The sequence below is a fragment of the Equus quagga genome, chromosome 17 (assembly GCF_021613505.1).
Source record: "Equus quagga isolate Etosha38 chromosome 17, UCLA_HA_Equagga_1.0, whole genome shotgun sequence".
NCBI classification, from domain to species: domain Eukaryota; kingdom Metazoa; phylum Chordata; class Mammalia; order Perissodactyla; family Equidae; genus Equus; species Equus quagga.
Window position 1 is genome coordinate 17,356,230 of NC_060283.1, and position 20,415 is coordinate 17,376,644.

A 20,415-nucleotide genomic window follows, 5' to 3' on the forward strand; every position below is an offset into this window, starting at 1 on the left:
GTATGCACTTACATGTATATATACGCTGATACTGATTGTGTTATATTGTAGGGGCTGCCTTAACAAGTTACCAGAGTGGTGGTTTAAACAACGGAAATGTATATCCTACTGTTTTAGAATCTAGGAGAATGAGGTCAAGGTGAGGGCACGGTTGATTTCTTCTGAGGCCTTTCTCCTTCACTTGTTGATAGCAATTTTCTCTCTCTTTCTGCACATCATTATTCCTCCGTGTGTTTGCCCTAATTCTTCTTCTTATAAGGACACCATTCACATTGGATTAGGGTCCAGCCTAAAGACCTCATTTGAAGTTAATCATCTCCACAAAGACCCTGTTGCCAAATATACTCACTTTCTGATGTACAGGAGGTTAAAATGTCAACATGTGGTATTTGTACATAGTATATTTATATTTTCACATGCACACACAGAATCACATATGAACAAAATCTTTACTTTAAAATGAGTAGTATTCACTTTCATCTCAATATGAGTCAAATCGAATAGGATCCCAGGTTGCAGTTACAAGTAACTTTGTAATTATATTTGACTAGTTTGAACAAACACCACCTAATCAATAGCAAAACTAGTGTTTGCATAATCTCAGACTACTTTCCATGCAATCATTAGTTTGGACTCTAGTTCAAAATACTTTTCTGCACCTTTAGATCCTAATCCCAGCCTGTGGTTTGGAGATCACAGAGAATGTGTTCAAATTCCTGATGCCATTACCACGCTGTTTGTGAGGGTGCATTTCTCTCTCTTTTATTATTTCATACAGAGCATGGATATCAAACCCATTCTTTATTTCCTCACAGAGTACAGAGTCTAGGCATTAGCATTTATCACAATTATACTTAAAAATGACAAGAGGAAAGCACAATTCAGAGAATAAGGTATAACTGGCTGGCAGGCTGGGCTCTCCCCCTACTAAACCCTAGCCAGTTTTGTGTGTTTCCCTACAGGGATAATCCTGACTCATATGGGGCTCCTTTATCTTTTGACCTCTACTCCTCTGTGATGCCCTTGCAGAACCACCTTTCCTCACAGTGCAGGCCTAAGAACCAGAGTACAGAAGAGAGTTTTTCCTATGCTCACGTTTAGTCCTGCTTCCAGCAGACCTCATTTTCATTTCAAGGACATGTCTTTTTCAAGTTAATTGTATGTGGTTGTGTTTTCCCTTCCTTTCCTCCTTCCTTCCTGTCATTATCATTAATATTTTTTTTGAGTTTAAAATCCCTTTAGTTGCAGTAGGACAATCTCCTCAATACATAGAGTATAATGTAAGGACATTTGCTTAAATTGGGATTGTCAAATTTAAATAGCACCTCAATAATACAAATATAGGGCATCTCTTACACAATATATTACGTTCACACTTTTTCTGCATTTCTTTTCTTCTGTTTGGAAGGCTCTCCACACTACTGTTCACATCATTCCTTCCACATAATGCCTCTTCTTAATCAGGATCTCATTGACTACATTATGATAATGGCAGTTTATCTACTTTGCATCTCCTCCTACTTATTTCTTAAATGCACGCACTGTACATATCATTATTTCATACAATAAGGACTTTAATTTATATTGAATTTATTGTCTATTCTATTTTCCGAAGGCTAGTAAAATGTCTGACACATAATGTTGCTCAATAAATATTCCCTAAATTAACGAGTATTTTAGGTAGGAAATCATCAAAGGCATTTTACTTTATTCAATTAAGGGACATGTGAAATAGAGATGACATTTTTTATTTAAATATTAGTTACTGTTTAAATTTTCTAGTTTAACTTTTACCTTTTAAATTTTTCCTCTTCATTCTATTGGTCTATTTACTATTCTCTTCTAGCTTCTGAATGGTACATGGATTTTCCAATGAACACTATGTCAGTGGCATCCCTCCTATTGTATGTCATACTTTCATTATCAATACTTTGGATTTTTTCCTTATCTCTCTTTGACCTAAGAATGGTTTAATAAGTTATTTTTAAATGCCTAAATGTATTAGTTTGATAGTTTTAAAAAATGTTATTCACTTATAGATGGAATGTAGTTTTTAAATTATCTTTATTCAGATTTAGTTTTCACTAATATGGATGTTTTCATAAACTTGAAAAGAGAGAGAATTTTCTCTTATTTGTAGCAAAGCTTAGTGATTACTTAGATATAAAAATAATCTTATTGAATGTACATTTTAATTTTTTTAGCCTAGTTAATGTTTTCATAGCTTAAAATGTTTAATAAATTATGATAAGTTTTTCTAATGTTAGAATGTTTCTATTTCTATCTTTGCATCTCCTCTATGAGAAGTTTCCTGTTTTGAGATATTTGTTGCTACATTACTATTTGCATAGATAATTCTCACTGCCAAATCTTCCTTGTGAATTAAAATCTATTATTATAAAGTATCCTTGTTTTGTTTTGATGCTTTTCCTGACTTTTATGTTTCCTAATATTAAAATTACAACCAATCCCATCTTTCACGTATATTGCCTAAACGTATATGTGCCCATACTTTTACTTTTACCTTTCTGAATTACCTTGTAATATATTTGGCTTTCATGAAATTATACTTAAAGTCTTTTCTTTTTAAAGATGTGTTAGGTACATTTACAATTATTGCTAAACATATATTTATTCTTGGCTTTGTCATGATGTTCATGTTACAAATATGTCTGATACACACACAGACTTATACAGGCATATATATGTACAGTCACACATACACACAAACATATGTGACATCTTTCCTTTTGTGGTCTTTCTTCATTACCCTCTGTGTCATTATTATTTTAGAATATTTTTGTTATTTAGGAATGTATTTAGTTTTGTAAATTCCCCTTATATTATCCCCATTGACCCTTCTTTTTTAGATACAACATCTCGGTTTCCTACTACAAAAAATATTGACATTAACAATGAACGGTTGAAGTTCATTTGGCTACATTTAATCCTGTATTCATATTTGTCTCTTGCTAAGTTTCCTCTTTGCTATTTTACCTTGTCTTAAAGTATTGCTATTGAAATATGTGATGTTAACTTTTTGGTACTCCTTAAAAGTACCAAGGGAGACCAACCCCAGGGCCAGGAGGTTAAAGTTCTGTGTGCTCCACTTAGGTGGCCCAGGTTTGTGAGTTTGGATCCCAGGTGCAGACCTACCTCACTCATCAGCCATGATGTCGAGGCATCTCACATACAAGGTAGAGGAAGATTGGCACAGGTGTTATCTCAGATAATCTTCCTCAAGCAAAAAAAAAATCAAGCAAAAACAAAAAAAAGAGGAGGATTGGCAATGGGTGTTAGCTCAGGGCAAATCTTCCTCACCAAAAAAAAAGCAACGGCATCTTCTGATCTGAATTCTGTATAGGAAACAGTAACTTTAATATATACAACTTAGTATTGATCATTTCTTGGTGGTTTACTTTAGAAATCATTGTATCCTTTCAATTGAAAGTTTCAAAATTTCTTTCATGTCGTGTTTTTCATTTTCATCTTTGATGTTTCAAATTATATGCCTATATATTCTTCTTATCTGTGCCTATATATTCTGCCTACCTTCTATTTCTCTCACTGTATTTTTATGGAATCTATTCACTTTTGGTTTTTGAGTTTTACGTGACCTTTTATTTTTTTACTTAATGCAAATAATATTTAGAGATATCTAAGGGCTATGATATAATTTTTCTTATGTTTAAAGAGATGTAGGTTTTCATCACTCCAAAAAGAAAGCTTGTAGCAGCCAGTAGTTGTTTCTCATTCTCCCACCCCAAAACCTGGAATCGCTACTCTATCTTCTCTCTATAGATTTGCCTATTCTGGATTGCATATAACTATTATCAGGCAATATGTGTTTTTTTGTGACTGACTTCTTTCCTTAGAATAAATTTTTTAAATTTCATCCATGTTTCAGCATCTATCAGTACTTCATTCCTGTTTTTTTTTGGTCAAAAAATATTCATTGCATGATATTTCACATTTTTAAGTCACTCATCAACTGTTAGATATTTGGGTTGTTTCCTTTCTTTGCCTATCATCCATAATGCTTATGAACATTTTCATGCAAATGAAACAAACTGACCAATTGTTTTCAATTATTTTGGGTAGATACTGAGGAGTCTGGTCAGGACCAGATGGTTTCACTGGTGAATTACACCAAACATTTAAATAAGAATCAATACTAATCCTCTACAAACTCTTACAACAACAGAAGAGGAGGAAACACTTTTCAACTCATTCAAGGAATCAGTATTACCTGGATGCCAAAACCAAAGAGATGCCAAGAAAAAAAATGTAAATGGAATAATAACTCTTTTGGATTTGTGTAAAAATTCTCAAGAAATTGCTGCAAAATCAAATTTATCAATATAGGAAAGAGTATTCAGGGGTCTACTCAGTCTTATCTTCCTTCTAGATTAATCTTCATTTCTACAGTGATTTTTTTTTCCCCCAAATCTCTCCTGAACACAATGAACTAATTTTATGAACTCTCATTTTTTTAAACATACTTTTGCTAACTTCATCTATATTTCATGTATGCAATGATTAATATCTTTTAGATTTTCTTACTTTGTATGTAGGTATGAGGGCGTGTATGTGTGCATGTGTTTATTTTTTCTTTGTGGTATATTCTTCTTGTATATTCCTTCCATCAATGTAATAATTAGAACATATTTTTCTTTTATTCACATAATATTTCTGAATGGGTGAGACTTGTTTGTAACTTTTCTCTCCCTCATGTCTCAGTGAAATAAATTTACAATACACTTGGGAAGATTTGTATGGGTGGGTGTTAGGGTGGTTCCAGTGCATCTTTCACAGCTTTACATCTAGAGGGCTTCCATCTCTGATGTTAACATTATTGATTGTTGTTGTTTTAGATGTTGTTTTTTTTATATAAGCTTTCATTATCCCTGACAATCTGAAAACTGTCTCTTCTTGAACCTACACCTCAGGTCTTCAACATTCTTTTCTCCATGTACAAATTGTACATCCCTGTACTAATTGTATTCCATTCCCAGCAACATTATGGCTCTTGGTTCTAGGAAGGAGTTATAGCGGCGTTTGGTCTCCTTCCTTACACTTCTTAATCACTATTCCATGACATGATGTTTGTTCTACAAAAGCATATTACTATTATCACAGTTGAAAAAACAAATTTATTACTTTATTATATTAAAGAAAGCGTTAAATAAAATACGAAAGGCCATTTAAAAGTAGATGTTCTTGGCAGATATTCTCTAGAACTGCTGATAGAAGAAAGTGTGATTTTGGCAATACCAGCTAAATTTTCTCAAACATAACAGTAAAGCCCTATTTGCAGAAAAAACAACTCAGTAATGGAGAGAACAATTTATCAGATGATGAGATGATGTTGGGAAGAAGATCTGTGTTACTCAGAGTACAGGCTATCCTGGTGTAACAAAAGGAATCAGAAACAGAGTGGCTCAATAAAGAAAAAAGCATTTTTGGATATACCTGTGCAGAACTTAGTTGACTAAAGTATGTGGTGGCTCTTTTTCATGAGGTAATCATGAGAGCAAACTCTGCTGTCGCTCTCTTATCTCTTAGATGTTATCAGATTCTGCATGGTTAGAGAGGGTTCATTCAGCAGTCTGTCAATGTTCCAACAGACTGAAAGGTGAGATTTTTCACGTTGGAAAATGGATTGCCAAAATTAGTTCATATGGATTTTTTTTAGGAATAATTCCGTTATTTATTAGACATAGTACTATTCAGAGTACCCATTTCTTTTGATATGAGCATCTTTAATAAATTGTACTTTATATTAATTATTAAACTTATTATCAAAAGTGTTTAGAATATTTCTTATTTTCATTTCAAAATTTGTGAAGCCCATGGTGATATTCCTTCTTTTATTCCCAAAATTGGTAATATGTGTCTTCTCTCTTTTCACAGTGGCTGCCCTAGGGATTGAAATATGTATGTTTAATTTATCATTAAATTAAAACTTAAATAATATTCAACCACAACTTATAATGTAAGAACCTTAGAATAGTAGAGATGTAATCCTTCTCTCCCATTCTTTGTGCTATTTTGTGATCAATTTTACTTTTATGTATTGTTTAAACCTACAATCATCAATATATTTTTCCTCCAGTCATTTATTTTTTGAAGTAATTAAAATTAAAATCAGAATATATGTTATATTGACACTCATTTTTACATTTCGGTGTTTTTGTCTCTTGGTATCGGCCATGTTTCCTGCATACTCCTTCTACCTGGAAAATTGTTGAAGTACAAGCCTGCTGGCTGCAAGTTGTAATTTCCATCTCAAGTGCTATATGAATGCCTTCAAGTCTTATCTTCCCTGAAAGAGGCTTTTATCTCCTGTAGCTGCAGAGCTGAGATTGCCAAATACAAAATCCAGGATCTCACCCTGCAAATGGCTTACATACAACAAAAATTGAATTCTCAACCTTGCAGGATGTCTACTGTGAAAGTGAGCACTGATGTGGGCTCGGCGAGCTGAGGAGTCAAAAGAAAGATTTCTTGGACTCTCGAGGTCTGGTAGTAGTGGTTCTTTATTCAGAGAATAGCATGGGGACAGGATCCATGGACAGTAAGAGCTGCAAACATGGGTTGAGTGTAGGGCTAATTTATAAGGCATAGGTATGTGAGTTACCCCTTTACAAGACAAAGGAAAGATTACGGAAAAAAGTCATTAAAATGGTATCAGTGCAGGTGAGGTCTGGCTATTGGGTAGTCCTATAACTTTGGATACCAATCAGATCTGATTAGGTCAGGACATCCTATGCTTCCTGGAGGACGATATAGATTAGTATGAAGGCCAGGATGCCTTGGGCTTCTCTCCCTGAGGCAGCCTTGATCCTCATCAAGGACAATGATTGGGAAAAATGTGATCATGAAAATTTTAATGGGAATGTGTGAGAAGACTCTCACAAAATTGGGGACATTCATCCTCTAAATTGTGATATCTAGTTGGCCAATAACTGTAGCCATATCATTCTCAGCTGAGGAGACGAACCCTGCAAAGCCTGAGAAAACAGTATGGCCTCCCCTGAGGCAGTTATCATGCAGTACAATGACGATTCTCATCAGGACTCCCTCTCCTCTCCCCTCTTTGTTCCTAGAGCTATAACAAGACTCAAGTTCTAGCAAGCTCCTAAAGGTGAAGAACGAAGTATGATTCATGAGGAGGTGCACTGCACTCCAAAAGAACTACTTGAATTTTTAATTTCTACAAGCAGAAATCTGGGGAAAATGGGTAAGACTGGATAGTAAGGGTGTGGGATAATGGTAGAAAGAAAATAAAGTTTGATCAGGCCGCATTTATTGATATCGGCCTACTAAACAGAGATTCTGCATTTAATGTTGCAGATCAGGGAGTTAGCTGGCTGAAACATGGAGCAAAAGCTGACCAACACCAAGTAAACTGATAATGTCTAACCTGTGTTGGTTTAATTTGGGAAATGGATTTAAAGTCTTAGGTAGATTGGAATTTGAGTGGATTTGTCACTTAAGATCTACTCACCCACACAGTGTGTATTCGGAAGAAATACCCTTCATCAGTGCTATGAGAAAGATATTTTTGTGAGGAGATCCAACATCCTTGAAGAACTCTGTGATCACTCCACTATAGGCCAGACTGTACAGTGGGAACTGCAGCCACAGAGTTGGGAATCCAAAATGCAAGTAGTGATTGGATCTTGGGGTGGAAGGGGCCAAGTGGAGGCACTCAACCTCAAAGACAAGATGTGGTTACCCTCTAGCACAGCTGAAACAATAATCAATCATAATAGTCTGACTCATGACTAAGCATGGCATTAACAGTTAATAATTGTATTTCTAGAACTGAAATAGATAGGAAGTCATAATCCTTCAAAAAATTTCTGGACTGAGCTAGTTTACAGTCCTAGTACCCCTTTGAGAAAGGGAGGCTGAGTATCCTTGAGGAAGGACCCTGGTATACTACCAAAAATTTAAACTATTGATCTTTCTCTAAGCCTTCCCCAAAAGAACCTTTGGCCCTTTACCAGGGTAACTGTGCGTTGGTTAAAAAAAAGTCAGATCTTTGGGGACTACTGGACACTGGATCTGAACTGTTACTAATTCATGAAGATGCAAAACATCACTGTAGCCCAATAGTCAGAGTAGGGGCTTAAGGACGTCAGGCGATCAATAGAGTTTTATCTGTAGCCCATCTCACATTGGGCACAGTGGGTCCCTGAGCCCATCCTGTGGTTATTTTCCAAATTCCAGAATGCATAATTGGAATAGACCCACTCAGCATCTGGCAGAATCCCCACACTGGTTCCCTGACCTGTGGAGTGGGGGCTATTATGGTAGGAAAAGCCAAGTAGGAGCAACTAGAACTGCCCTTACCAAGGAAAATGGTAAACTCAGATCAATACTACATTTTTGGAGGGAAATAAGAGATTAGTGTCACCATCAAGGATTTGAAGGATGCAAGGGTCATAATTCCCACCACATCTCCATTCAGCTCTCCTATTTGGCCTGTGCAGAAGACTGATGGATCTTTGAGAATGACAGAGAATTATCATGAGTTTAATTAGGTTACTCCAACTTTGCTGCTGGACCAGATGTGGTTTCTTGCTTGAGCAACTGAACATGTTCTCTGGTACCCGATATGCGGTTATTGATCTGGCAAGAGATTTTTTCTCCATTAATTTCCATAAGGTCCATCAAAGCAGTTTGCTGTCAGCTGGCAAGACCAGCATTACAAACTCAATGTTGTGAAGGGGTATATCAATTTTCCAGCCTTTGCCATAATTTAATTCACAGGCATTTGATCACCTTTCCCTGATCCATTACATTGATGACATTATGCTGATTGGACTTAGTAAGCAAGAAGTAACAACTAATTTAGATTTATTGAGAAGACATTTATGTGCCATGGATTGGGAAATTAATGTGACGGAAATTTAGGGACTTTCTATCTCAGTGAAATATCTAGGAGTCCAATGGAAGGTGGCATGTAGAGGTGTCCCTTCTAAGGTACAGGAAAATTTGCTGGACCTGGGACCTCCTGCAACAAAAAAATGCACATCACAAGTGGATCTCTTAAAATTTTTGAGGCAGTATATTCCCAATTTGGTTGTGTTATTCCAGCCCATTTACCAAGTGACCTGAAAAGCTGATAGTTTTGAAGGAGTTCATAATAGGAGAAGGCTCTGCAACAGGTCCATGCTGGTGTGCAAGTATCTCTTCTGCTGGACTATATCATCCAGCAGGTCCAGAGGTCCTTGAAGTGTCAGTGGGCATATAGGAATGCTGTTTGGAGCCTTTTATTAGTTTCTATAGAGGAATAAGAGCATAGACATTTAGTATTTTGGAACAAAGCCCTGTCATCCATCATAGATAACTATTTTTCTTTTAGAAAACATCTCTTGGTGAGCCACTTGGCCTTAGTAGAGACTGAACACTTTATCACAGCCACCAAGTTACCATGCTAACTGAGCTTCCCATCATGAGCTAGTGTTCTTTGACCCAACAAGTCATGAATTTGGGCATGCACAACAGCACTCCATCATGAGATGAAAGTGTTATATATGAGATTGAGCCTGAGCGGACCCTGAAAGTCCAAACAACTTACATGAAGAAGTTGCCCAAATGCCCGTGGTCCACCACCCTCTTTCTCTCCTAGCCTGAATCTATGACCTCTGAGAAGTTTCCCGTGATTATTTGACAAGGCAGAGGAGACTCAGGCTTGGTTTAAAAATAATTTTTTGTCGTATGCAGGTATCACCCAAAAGTGGACAGCTGCAGGACTATAACCCCTTTCTGTGACATCACTGAAAGACTGTAGTGAAGGGACATCCTCCCAGTAAGAAGAACCTCAAGCCGTATCACTGTTCATTTTGCTTGGAAGGAGAGATGGACAGATGCACAGTTTTATACTGATTCATGTCCCATGGCCAATTGTTTGGCTGTATATTCAGTGACTTGGATGTACATGATTGAAAAATTGGTGACAAGGAAGTCTAGTTGGAGGTATGTGGATAGACTTCCCTCTGCGTGTTAAATATGTGAGGACATTTTTTTCTCATGTTAATGCTCATGAAAGGCTGACCTCAGCAGAGGAGGATTTTTATAATCAAGTGGATAGGGTGACTCTTTCTATGGATACCAGTGACCTGTTTTCTCCAGCCACCACTCTCATCACTAATGGGTTCATGAAGTGACCATGTTGGCAGGTTTGGAGGTCAGGGTGTGGGCTAAGCAACATAGACTTCCACTCACCAAGGCCAATCTGGCTACAAACATTGCTGAGCACCCAATCTGCCTGCAATATGGCACCACAACCTGGGGTGACCAGCTAGCTAGATAACCACTTCCTGGTGGCAAGTGGTTTACATTGAACCATTTCTATCATGGTTAGACAGTGTTTGGGAATAGTTATATTGGTCACAGGGGATTCTTGGTTTGATAATTCCATATACTATTTTTTGAAATGTTATTATTCTTGGATGCCTGCTGTTCTTCAGTTGTCACCTCAAAGATGTTGAACAATTTCCAAGCAGAGAGTAAAGCTATTTCATATCTGGAATGTGCAGCACACATGCTTCTCTTTGTTACTTTTGGGACCACAGAATGCTTTCTCTTGGCTGCAATGGCATATGATCACTACGTAGTAATCTACAATGCCTTGCTCTATTCAGTTAGTTTGACACCCCGGGTCTATGTTCCACTCATCATTACTTCCTATGTTGGTGAGATTTTACATGCTTCTGTATAGACAGGGGCCACATGTTGCTTATCATTCTGTTCATTCATTATAATTAGACATGTTTTTTGTGACATCCCTCCTCTCCTTGCTATTTCTTATTCTGACACTTGCACAAACCAGCAATATACATATGCATATATAATGTGTATATATATAATGTATGTATATATAAAAGGTATATATATATAAAATGTATATATAATGTATGTATGTATGTATACATATAATTAACCAAGTGTTGCTTTTCTCTAAGTTATACTTTTATTTGTCTTTTCTGAGCCTTAAGTACATTCTCAAGTAATATTACCATCTAGTGTCAGTATAATTTTTGGAGTTTCAAAATAGATCTAGTCAATTTCTGTGATTGTGCAATAGTAATGGAAGATTCTGAAAATGGAATAAAAATATGTGGTGTTTAATCAAACAATGAAAAAGGCGTGTTCACAGGGCTCGATGGATTTCACTGTGTGAGAACACATGGAGGGCAAATGAAGCAACATTTGGGATGTCCCTCACTGGGACTCCAGTAGAGAAGTACTTCATAACAAGTGCTGAAGATGTACTATAAACAATGTGAAGATACATCAATTCATAGAATCCTGAAGACATAAACTATAGTTATAGTGAGAGAAAATCAAATTACACAATGACTAACAGCAATGATATATATCTGTGAATATTTAATATTCATCAGTTTGAACATAGCAACTAGCATAAAGGTGATACAAATTATCTATATTTGCAAAATGCTGCATTCAATGGCCGATTAATGTTTATTTGGAAATATCAGAGGATGCAAAGGCACTATTAACTTAAACCAAGGTATTTTCATCTATGGTTTCTAAGCATAGAGAAATGGACTGATATGCAAAGTTCTTTGCAACTTTACACAAGGCTAAACATTTACTTTACTTATCAACCAATTTCTCTCAAATAATTTTTTCATCACTTCTTTTACATCTTTGTTTCTTAAACTGTAGATGATGAGATTCAGCATGGGAATCACAATGGTGTAAAATGTCAACACTATCATGTCTTGGTCTGAAGCATGACTGGAACTTGGTTTCACATATAAAAAGATCACTCCATGAAAAATTGTCATGCCACTTAGGTGAGAATTATACGTAGAAAAGACTTTCTTCTCCCTTCAGCAGAGTGCATCTTCAGAATGACCACCAGAATGAAGTCATAGGAGTTCAGGACAATCAGGATAGTGACTATCCCAATAGAACCCACCAAGTAGAGGAGTAGAAGCTGGTTTGTGTGATTATCAGAGCAAGAAATAGTAAAGAGAGGAGGGACATCACAAAAGACATGTCTAATTTTATTGGATGCACAGAAAGATAGACTAAATGTGGCTCCCGTGTGTAGTGAATAATGCAAAATGTCACAAAGATGAGTGGCATATAGACCCTGGGTGAGATGTTAACCGAATACAGCGGAGGGTTGTAGATTGCTACACAGGGGTCATATGTCGTTGCAGCCAAGAGAAAGCATTCTGTGATCCCAAAAGTAACAAAGAGAAGCATCTGCACTTCACATCCAAGGAATGAAATGCCTTTATTCTCTGGTAGAAAATTGATCAACATTTTTGGGATGAAAACTGATGAATAGCAGGCAACCAAGAATAATAAAACACTCAGAAAATGGTATATAGGGTTGTGGAGCTGAGGATCCCCAGTAACCAATACAGCCAGTCCCAAATTTCCTATCAGAATAGAAAGACAGATTGCTGGAAATAGCAAAATTAGAAAGACTTGCACCTCAAAATCATCTGTGAAGTTCATCAATATAAACACAATAACTTCAGACACATTTTTCAACTGACTAAGATATAAATCTAAATCTGATAGGGACTCTGACATTTCAGTTTTAGTATTAGGTTCTAAAGGCAATACCTTGTAAAACCAGTCAAAGCTGTTATATCATTATGTTTGTTTCTTGGTAGGGAATAATGATTTCCTTGGTTGTGATGAGATTGACAGTGATGAAAATGTTGGACCCAAGTGGATGCATTTTGCTGTTAAGTAAAAGGAAGAAATGATTTCATTCAATGATTGACTAAATTTATCATCTTAAAAGTATTCTGTTAATTTAAGTGGTTTATACTCCAACTTCTTTTCTGTTAAATTTTTACCACCTGTTTTCATCTTACACCATCATAAAATTCACAAAGATGAATGAACATGGGAATATTTAAATCCAAAAAATATTATAGTGGAAATTACACACCTGAGTGCTAGTTCTAGATTTGCTACAATGTGCATGAAATGCCTTTGCTTGATGTTCACAGTTGTTAAAATGGGAGTAAGAACACATAAATCACAATATTTCTTTGAATTTAAATGAGAAAAATAATTTCAAAATTATTTAATTTTAGAATACTTCCTTATGACTAGTAAATGTGATGTTAGACTTACATTTCAACTTGTACAGGGCCGCCTTTACCAAAAAACACGTTTTATATCTTTTTTTGGCAATTTTCTTGTTCCGTTAGTTTCCAGTCTAGAGCAGTGGTGAACAGAATGTGAGACGGTATTCTGGAGACAGATGCCTTGTTTGCAAACAAAAACAACACAAAGTCCTTTTCTTTTCTGTTGTTTTTTCACAAAATACATATCAAGTTGTTCATTGTTGGCATCTGCAACTCATTGTACTGTTATTATTTTTCAAATTTTATCTTAATAACAATGTGAGATGTTTCTCAGTTCATCTGCTTATTAGCTCTTAAAGTATTTGGATTATTTTTTAGATATATTTGTGTCAGAAATAAATCATGGTCACTCTTTTAATGTATTATAGTTGTTTATGGGGTTTCTAAAGTAACTGCAAAATTAATGTCACCTAATAATAAATAATAAAATTGTTTTAAAAAAGTTTTTGCTAAAAGAGTAAAATTACTCTCTCTCCACAAAATAGTGTTTGATTTCTGTTTTTCTTTTTTTTCCCCCAGTTTCCTCATACTGTTTCTCATTCAGAGGAGTATGAATTAAAAAAGTACATGTTTAAAAAAAGTTAAAGAAGCACTTGTATCTGGACTGAAATCTCAGTTATTGAAACACTGTTAAATACTGCATCCATAAGACTGAGGGGGAAGATTTCAGCATGTCAATTTTTCTGTTTCCTTCAGTATGTCGTAGTCAAAAATGTGTAAAAGGAGTGAAAAATCTGCTGTACATAGGGCCGGGAAGAATTCAGTGACATAAATAATTTATATTCATGATGTGAAACATGCCGCAGTTTTGTTGTATTGAGTTGCCCAAATATAGAGAATAAACAAGCTGAAACCACTGTTCGAAAGAGAAGGCCACATATCTTTATTTTCCCGGAAATGTTCCCAGAGATCTATGGTAGTCTTTTCTAACATATAGAATAAATAGTGTCATGAACACGAATCTGTAAAACTAAAAATAAATGCTCGTTTGTCTTAGAAAATTATAGAGTAAAAAAACATATAATAATCTTAAATTTTGATTTCTGTGTGAATCCAGAAAATTTACATCTTACTCATGAGAACACACACACAAGCACATAAATATCTTGTAATGTGTAATTTGGTTTGAATTGTTATATTGATAAAATAGCTAATAAAGATATCAATTAATACTATAAATATGTATTAATGTTTTGGCATCACCAAAATACATTTTTATTTAAAAAATTCCTATTTTCTCTCTTTCTCCCCCAACCTTCTCCTCTCTGTCTCTCTCTCTCTAAAGAATTCATGTATTACATACAAAAGTATTTACTGAAGAGAGTCAGGGATAAAACAGGAAGTAGGCATATAGGAAGAAATATAGTAGAAAGAGATAAAAATATGCAAGCAAATTTTGAAAATATACCTTTATGTAGTCAATTAAAGATATCCATTACAAAATACGTGTTCACTGTTATACACAGGAGAAATTTCAATGACACTACAATTCTAACCTTTATTTAACTGATGTATCTGAGCTGAAACAAGGTGGAAGATTTAATATTATATTTAGACTCTAAAGCCCCATATTAAAATCTCAGACTTAGCACCTAGTGAAAGTGTGAGCTTGAAAAAGTTCTTTTTCTTTCCAAAGGATTGATGAACATTTTCAAGTATATCTTGTTCAACTATATGAACATGGTGTAGTTGCAGAGTGTTTGAGATGCATTAAAATATGTTTTGTTAAGTTATAGCATTAATTATATGTGAAATATGAAATATGTCACATGAAATACGACTTCCAAATTTGATTTAACTACACAAAGTTTTAAACTTCCACAGAATAAAAGATACCATAAACAAATTGAAGACAGAACTATTTTATTGCATATAAAAGACAAAATTTATTATCAAGAATAGATAAATATTATATGGAAAAATATAAAATCAAGGACTTCACTAAAAAAGACACACAAATAACTAAACGTGTGAAATTATACCTAAACTTATTTTAACATATTTTATTGACAAAATTCACACACTGTAGCATTAACCATTTTAAAGGGAATAATTCAGTAGCAATTATTATATACACTACATTGTGCAACCACACCTCTATCTCGTTCCAAAACATTTCCATCATTCCTAAGCATCCATCAAGTAATTTCTCCTAATTTCTCCCCCACCTCCAACCACTGTCGGCCACCAGTCTGCATTCTGTCTCTATGAATGTACCTATTCTGGATATTTCATGTAAATGATATCACATATGTGAACTCTTGCGCCTGGCTTCTTCATTTATCATGTTTTCAAGATTCACACCCGTTGTAGCATACATCAATACTTATTTTTTACTGTGGTAAGAACACTTAACATGAGATTTAACCTCAACAAATTTTAAGAATACAGTAGAGTATCGTTAACTATATCATTAACTGTAGGCATAATGTTGTATAACAGATCTCTAGAACTAATTTATCCTGTATAATTGAGACTTTATGCCCATTGATAAGCAAGTTCTAATTTCCTTTCTCTCCCCAGTCCCTGGCAACTACCATTCTACTTCTAATTAATAGAGTTTGACTATTTTAGGTAAGTCATATAAATGCAATCTCCTGTATTTGTCCTGTGGCTGGCTTATTTTACATAGCATAATGCCCTAAAAGTTCATCTGTGTTGTAGCACATGGCAGGATTCCCTTCTTTTTCAACACTGAATATTATTCCATTGTATGCCTATACCCATTTTCTTTCTCTATTCATCCACTAATGGTTTAGCTTGTTTTCACAACTTAGCTATTGTAAATAGTGCTGCAATGAATATGGGAGTGAAAATAGCTCTTCAAGATCCTGATTTTAATTATTTTGTATAAATTCTCAGAAGTGAGATTGCTGGCATTACAGCACAAAGGGTTTGATCTGCTCCCTGCAAGATGAAGCCGATTAGTCGAGAGGCAAGATGGTTGTAGGGAAAGGACTTTATTAAATGATGAGCTAGCTAATTGAAAGACGGTACATTAGCACCAAAATATGAACATCTGGGGTAAGGGTACAGAATCTTAAAACAATTATATAGGGCCAGTGGGCTATAGAGGAGGTGATCAGGAATGTTGACTACCTGGCATTGCAGACTGGGAGTCACCTCACCAGGTCTTTCAGACATCATTGATGAGTATAGAATTTCTGTCCAAAGGTCATTACATTCCTAAGGAACTCAAAAGAACAAACTTATCTCTTTTTTTCAGCTGCGAGATGTATGGTAAACAGAGGTCAGAAAACCTACAGAGCATGCACATGTCCTAGAGGATGGTTGTCAGCTCATCTAGACTATCTGCAGGCTCAAATGTTCCCTATGGGGAAGAGAAGCAAAGGTTATAGAGAGTTATAAGATGGCTTCCCTTAGGCCAAGTCTGGTTTGGCATACAACACTGGCTTATATGGTAATTCTATTTTTAATTTTTCTTTTTTTTTTTTTTTTTTGGTGAGCAAGATTTGCCCTGAGCTAACATCTGCTGCAATCTTCCTCTTTTTGTATGCAAGCCACCACCACAGCATGGCCACTGACAGATGAAGGGTATAAGTCCATGCCCAGGAACTGAACCTGGGCTCCTGAAGTGGAGCACACTGAACTTTACCACTAGGCCACTGGGGCTGGCTCTAGTTTTCATTTTTTGAGGACTCTCCATGCTATTTTTCATAGCAGCTGCACCATTTTGCATTCCTAGCAACAATGTACAAAGTTTCCAATGTCTTCACATCCTAATCAATACTTGTCTTTTTTTTATAATAGCTGTCTTAAGAGCTGTGAGGTGACATCTCGTTCTGGTTTTGATTTACATTTTCCTAGCAATTAGCGATTTTGATCATATTTTCATATATTGTTCATTATTTATGTCTTTTTTGGAAAAATGTCTACTCATGTCTTCAACTCTTTTATAAATAAGGTTATTAGGTTTATTTTACTATTGAGTTGTAGACTTTATTTATATATTTTGGAAACAAACTCCTTATCAGATACATGATTTACAAATATCTTCTTTCATTTCATGAGTTACATTTTTATTTTGCTGACTGTTTCCTTTGCTGTGCAGAAGTTTTTAAATTTGTTGTAGGCTCACTTGTCTATTTTTGCTTTTTTTTGCCTATGCTGTTGGTGCTATATTCATGAAATCTTTCTGAAACTCAATGTCATGAATATTTCCCTTATTTTTTTTAAGAGTTTTACATTTTCAGGTCTATATTTAATTCTTTAATCCATTCATAATTGATTTTTGTGTATGGTGTAAGATAGGAGTCAAGTTTCATTCTTTGCATGGGGCTTTCCAGTTTTCACATTACAGTTTGTTGAAGAGAATGTCCTTTCAATATTGTATATCTTTGGTTTCTTTGACAAGAATTAATTAACCATATATGTGTGAGTTTATCTCTGGACTCTCTATTCTGTTTCAGTGCTCTATGTGTCTGTTACTATGCCAGTACCACACTATTTTTATTACTATGGCTTTGTATTATATTTTAAAATATGAAATTGTGATGCTTCCACCTTTGTTCTTATTGTTCAAGATTGCTCTGACTAAGAGCAAAATGGCGGGGTGACCTGACCCAGGACTCTCTCCCCTCCAAACTACAACTAAAGAAACGGAAAAACTGAATTTCAACCAATAACCCTATTACTGAGACCGTCAGAGACCTACAGCAGCAAGACAACAGAGGATGGAGAGGCTTGCGCCGCCCTCAGAGGAGCTGGAACAGGGTAGTAGAGAACGTCGCTCCCTCCCCTAGAGACTGGGATTGCTGCCGTGAGTGAGGGAAGGAGCAGGGGAGGGGCTGTGCGACTGGGGTATCGTCCAGGACTTCTGCCACCAGTGCAGTGGAAGCCCGCTGATGGGGGAAAGCTTCCACGTGCGGGGACCCCATCAAGCCAGTGTCCTGGGAGACCAGAGAGCGAGAGCTGATCGGAATACAGGTCGGCGCGTGAGAGAAAGTTCCCTTCCTCCCCCAACCCGCACTGCGTGCCCGCCATCACGTCTGAAGGCAGCGGGCTCAGAACACGCGGCTCTCGACCCCCATCTAGTGGTGACAGGCTGTAACTGCAACAAAATACTACCATCATGCATGAAATCTGCTCCTCTACCATTCAGCAATTTATAAAAGCTCCAGACCTGAAGGAAAACAATAAAAACACAGAATTAAGTCCTGCGGACTTGGAAATAGGTAAACTAAGTGAAAATGAGTTCAGAGTAGCTATCATCAAAAATCTCAATGAGGTAAAGGGAAAGATAGAGAAACAAGTCAATGAGTTCTGGAGTTAATTCACAAAAGAGATTGAAACTATAAAGAAGAATCAATCAGAAATACTAGAGATGAAAAATACAACGGACCAAATAAAACAGAATATGGATTCCCCAAATGCCTGTGTAGACACCATAGAGGAGCAAATTAGCATAATCGAACACAGGCTGAATGGTTCCAGACAGAGGAAGAAAGAGATTGAGGAATTTAAAAAACTGAAGAAAATCTCTGAGAAATAGCTGACTCAATTAGAAAATGCAACCTAAGAATAATCGGAATTCCTGAGGGTGTGGACAAGGAAAGTGGAGCAGAAAGTGTGATTAATGAAATTATAAAAGAGAACTTCCCAAATCTAGGCACTGAGGGAGAAATGTGTGTGGAGAAAGCTTTCAGATCTCCTAGATTTGTCAATGTAAAAAGACCTACTGCAAGGCATATAGTAGTAAAAAGGGCAAAAAAGAACACTCAGGGCAGCAAGACAGAAGTAAATAATCCACAAAGGAACTCCTATCAGACTTTCAGTGCATTTCTCTACAGAAACCTTACAAGCTAGGAGAGAATGGAGTGACATATTCAAAACTTTAAAAGATAAAAATCTTCAGCCGAGAATACTCTATCCAGCAAAAATATCCTTAAGATATGAGGGAGAAATTAAATCTTTTCCAGACCAACAAATGTTATGGGAATTTGTAACCAAATTCCTCCACTACAAGAAATCCTCAAGAAGACTCTCATACCTGAAAAAAGAAAAAAAGGGAGAAAGGGGTCACAAACCAGAGAGTAGGGAGACAAACAGACAGAACCAGAATAGGATAACAAATACTCAACTATTGCACTAGGATAAGGTAAGGAAACCACCAATGCAAAGATGATCTTATCACTCTAACTACAAATTCGTAACACGAGTTGGAATAAGAGATGAAAATAATAATTTAGGAGGGGAAGAGCAAAGGGACTAAATCAGTCTAGGCCAAGTAAGTAAGAGACCACCAGAGAATGGACTATATTATACACGAGATTCTAAATACAAACTTCAGGGTAGCCACTAAACTAAACAACAGAGCAGAGCCACAAAACATAAACAAGGAAAAATATAAGAAACCCAGCATAAGAAATTGCAGAAGTCAATGGGTAGGCTAAAACACACAGGACGAGAAACAAAGGTAATGCAGGAAAACCAGATAATGAGCGACAGAATGACAGCATTAAGCCCACATGCATCAATAATCACCCTCAATGTAAACGGATTGAACTCTACAATAAAAAGACACAGAGTGGCAAAATGGATTAAAGATCAAGATCCAACAATTTGTTGCCTCCAGGAAACACACCTCAGCCCCAAGGACAAACATAGGCTCAGAGTGAAGGGGTGGAAGACAATACTTCAAGCTAATAGTAAGCAAAAGAAAGCAGGTGTTGCAATACTTATATCAGACAAAACGGATTTCGACATAAGGCAGGTAAAGAGAGACACAGAGGGCCAATATATAATGATCAAAGGGAGACTTCATCAAGAAGAAATAATGCTTATAAATATCTATGCACCCAACACAGGAGCACCAAAGTTCGTAAAGCAACAATTAACAGACCTAAAGGAAGATGTTAAAAACAACACAATAATAGTAGGGGACCTCAACACCACACTCACATCAATGGACAGATCATCCAGACAGAAAATCAGCAAGGACATAGTGGAGCTAAAGGAAAACCTAAAACAATTGGACTTAATAGACTTATATAGAACACCTCATCCAAAGACAGCAGAATACACATTCTTCTCAAGTGTGCATGGTACATTCTTAAGGATATGTTGGGAAACAAGGTAAACCTCTTCAAATTTAAAAAAATTAAAATAATAACAAGCATCTTCTCTGATCATGATACTATAAGGCTAGAAATTAATTACAAGAAAAAAGCTGAGAAACACACAAGGATGTGGAGAGTAAACAATATGCTACTGAACAAGCAATGGATCACTGAAG

General features: G+C 36.0%; 1 pseudogene; it reads right to left on the reverse strand.

Moving 5' to 3' along the window:
- Positions 1 to 11,621: 11,621 nt before the first annotated feature.
- On the reverse strand, positions 11,622 to 12,591 carry LOC124229138 (olfactory receptor 5T1-like; annotated as a pseudogene).
- Positions 12,592 to 20,415: the final 7,824 nt, after the last annotated feature.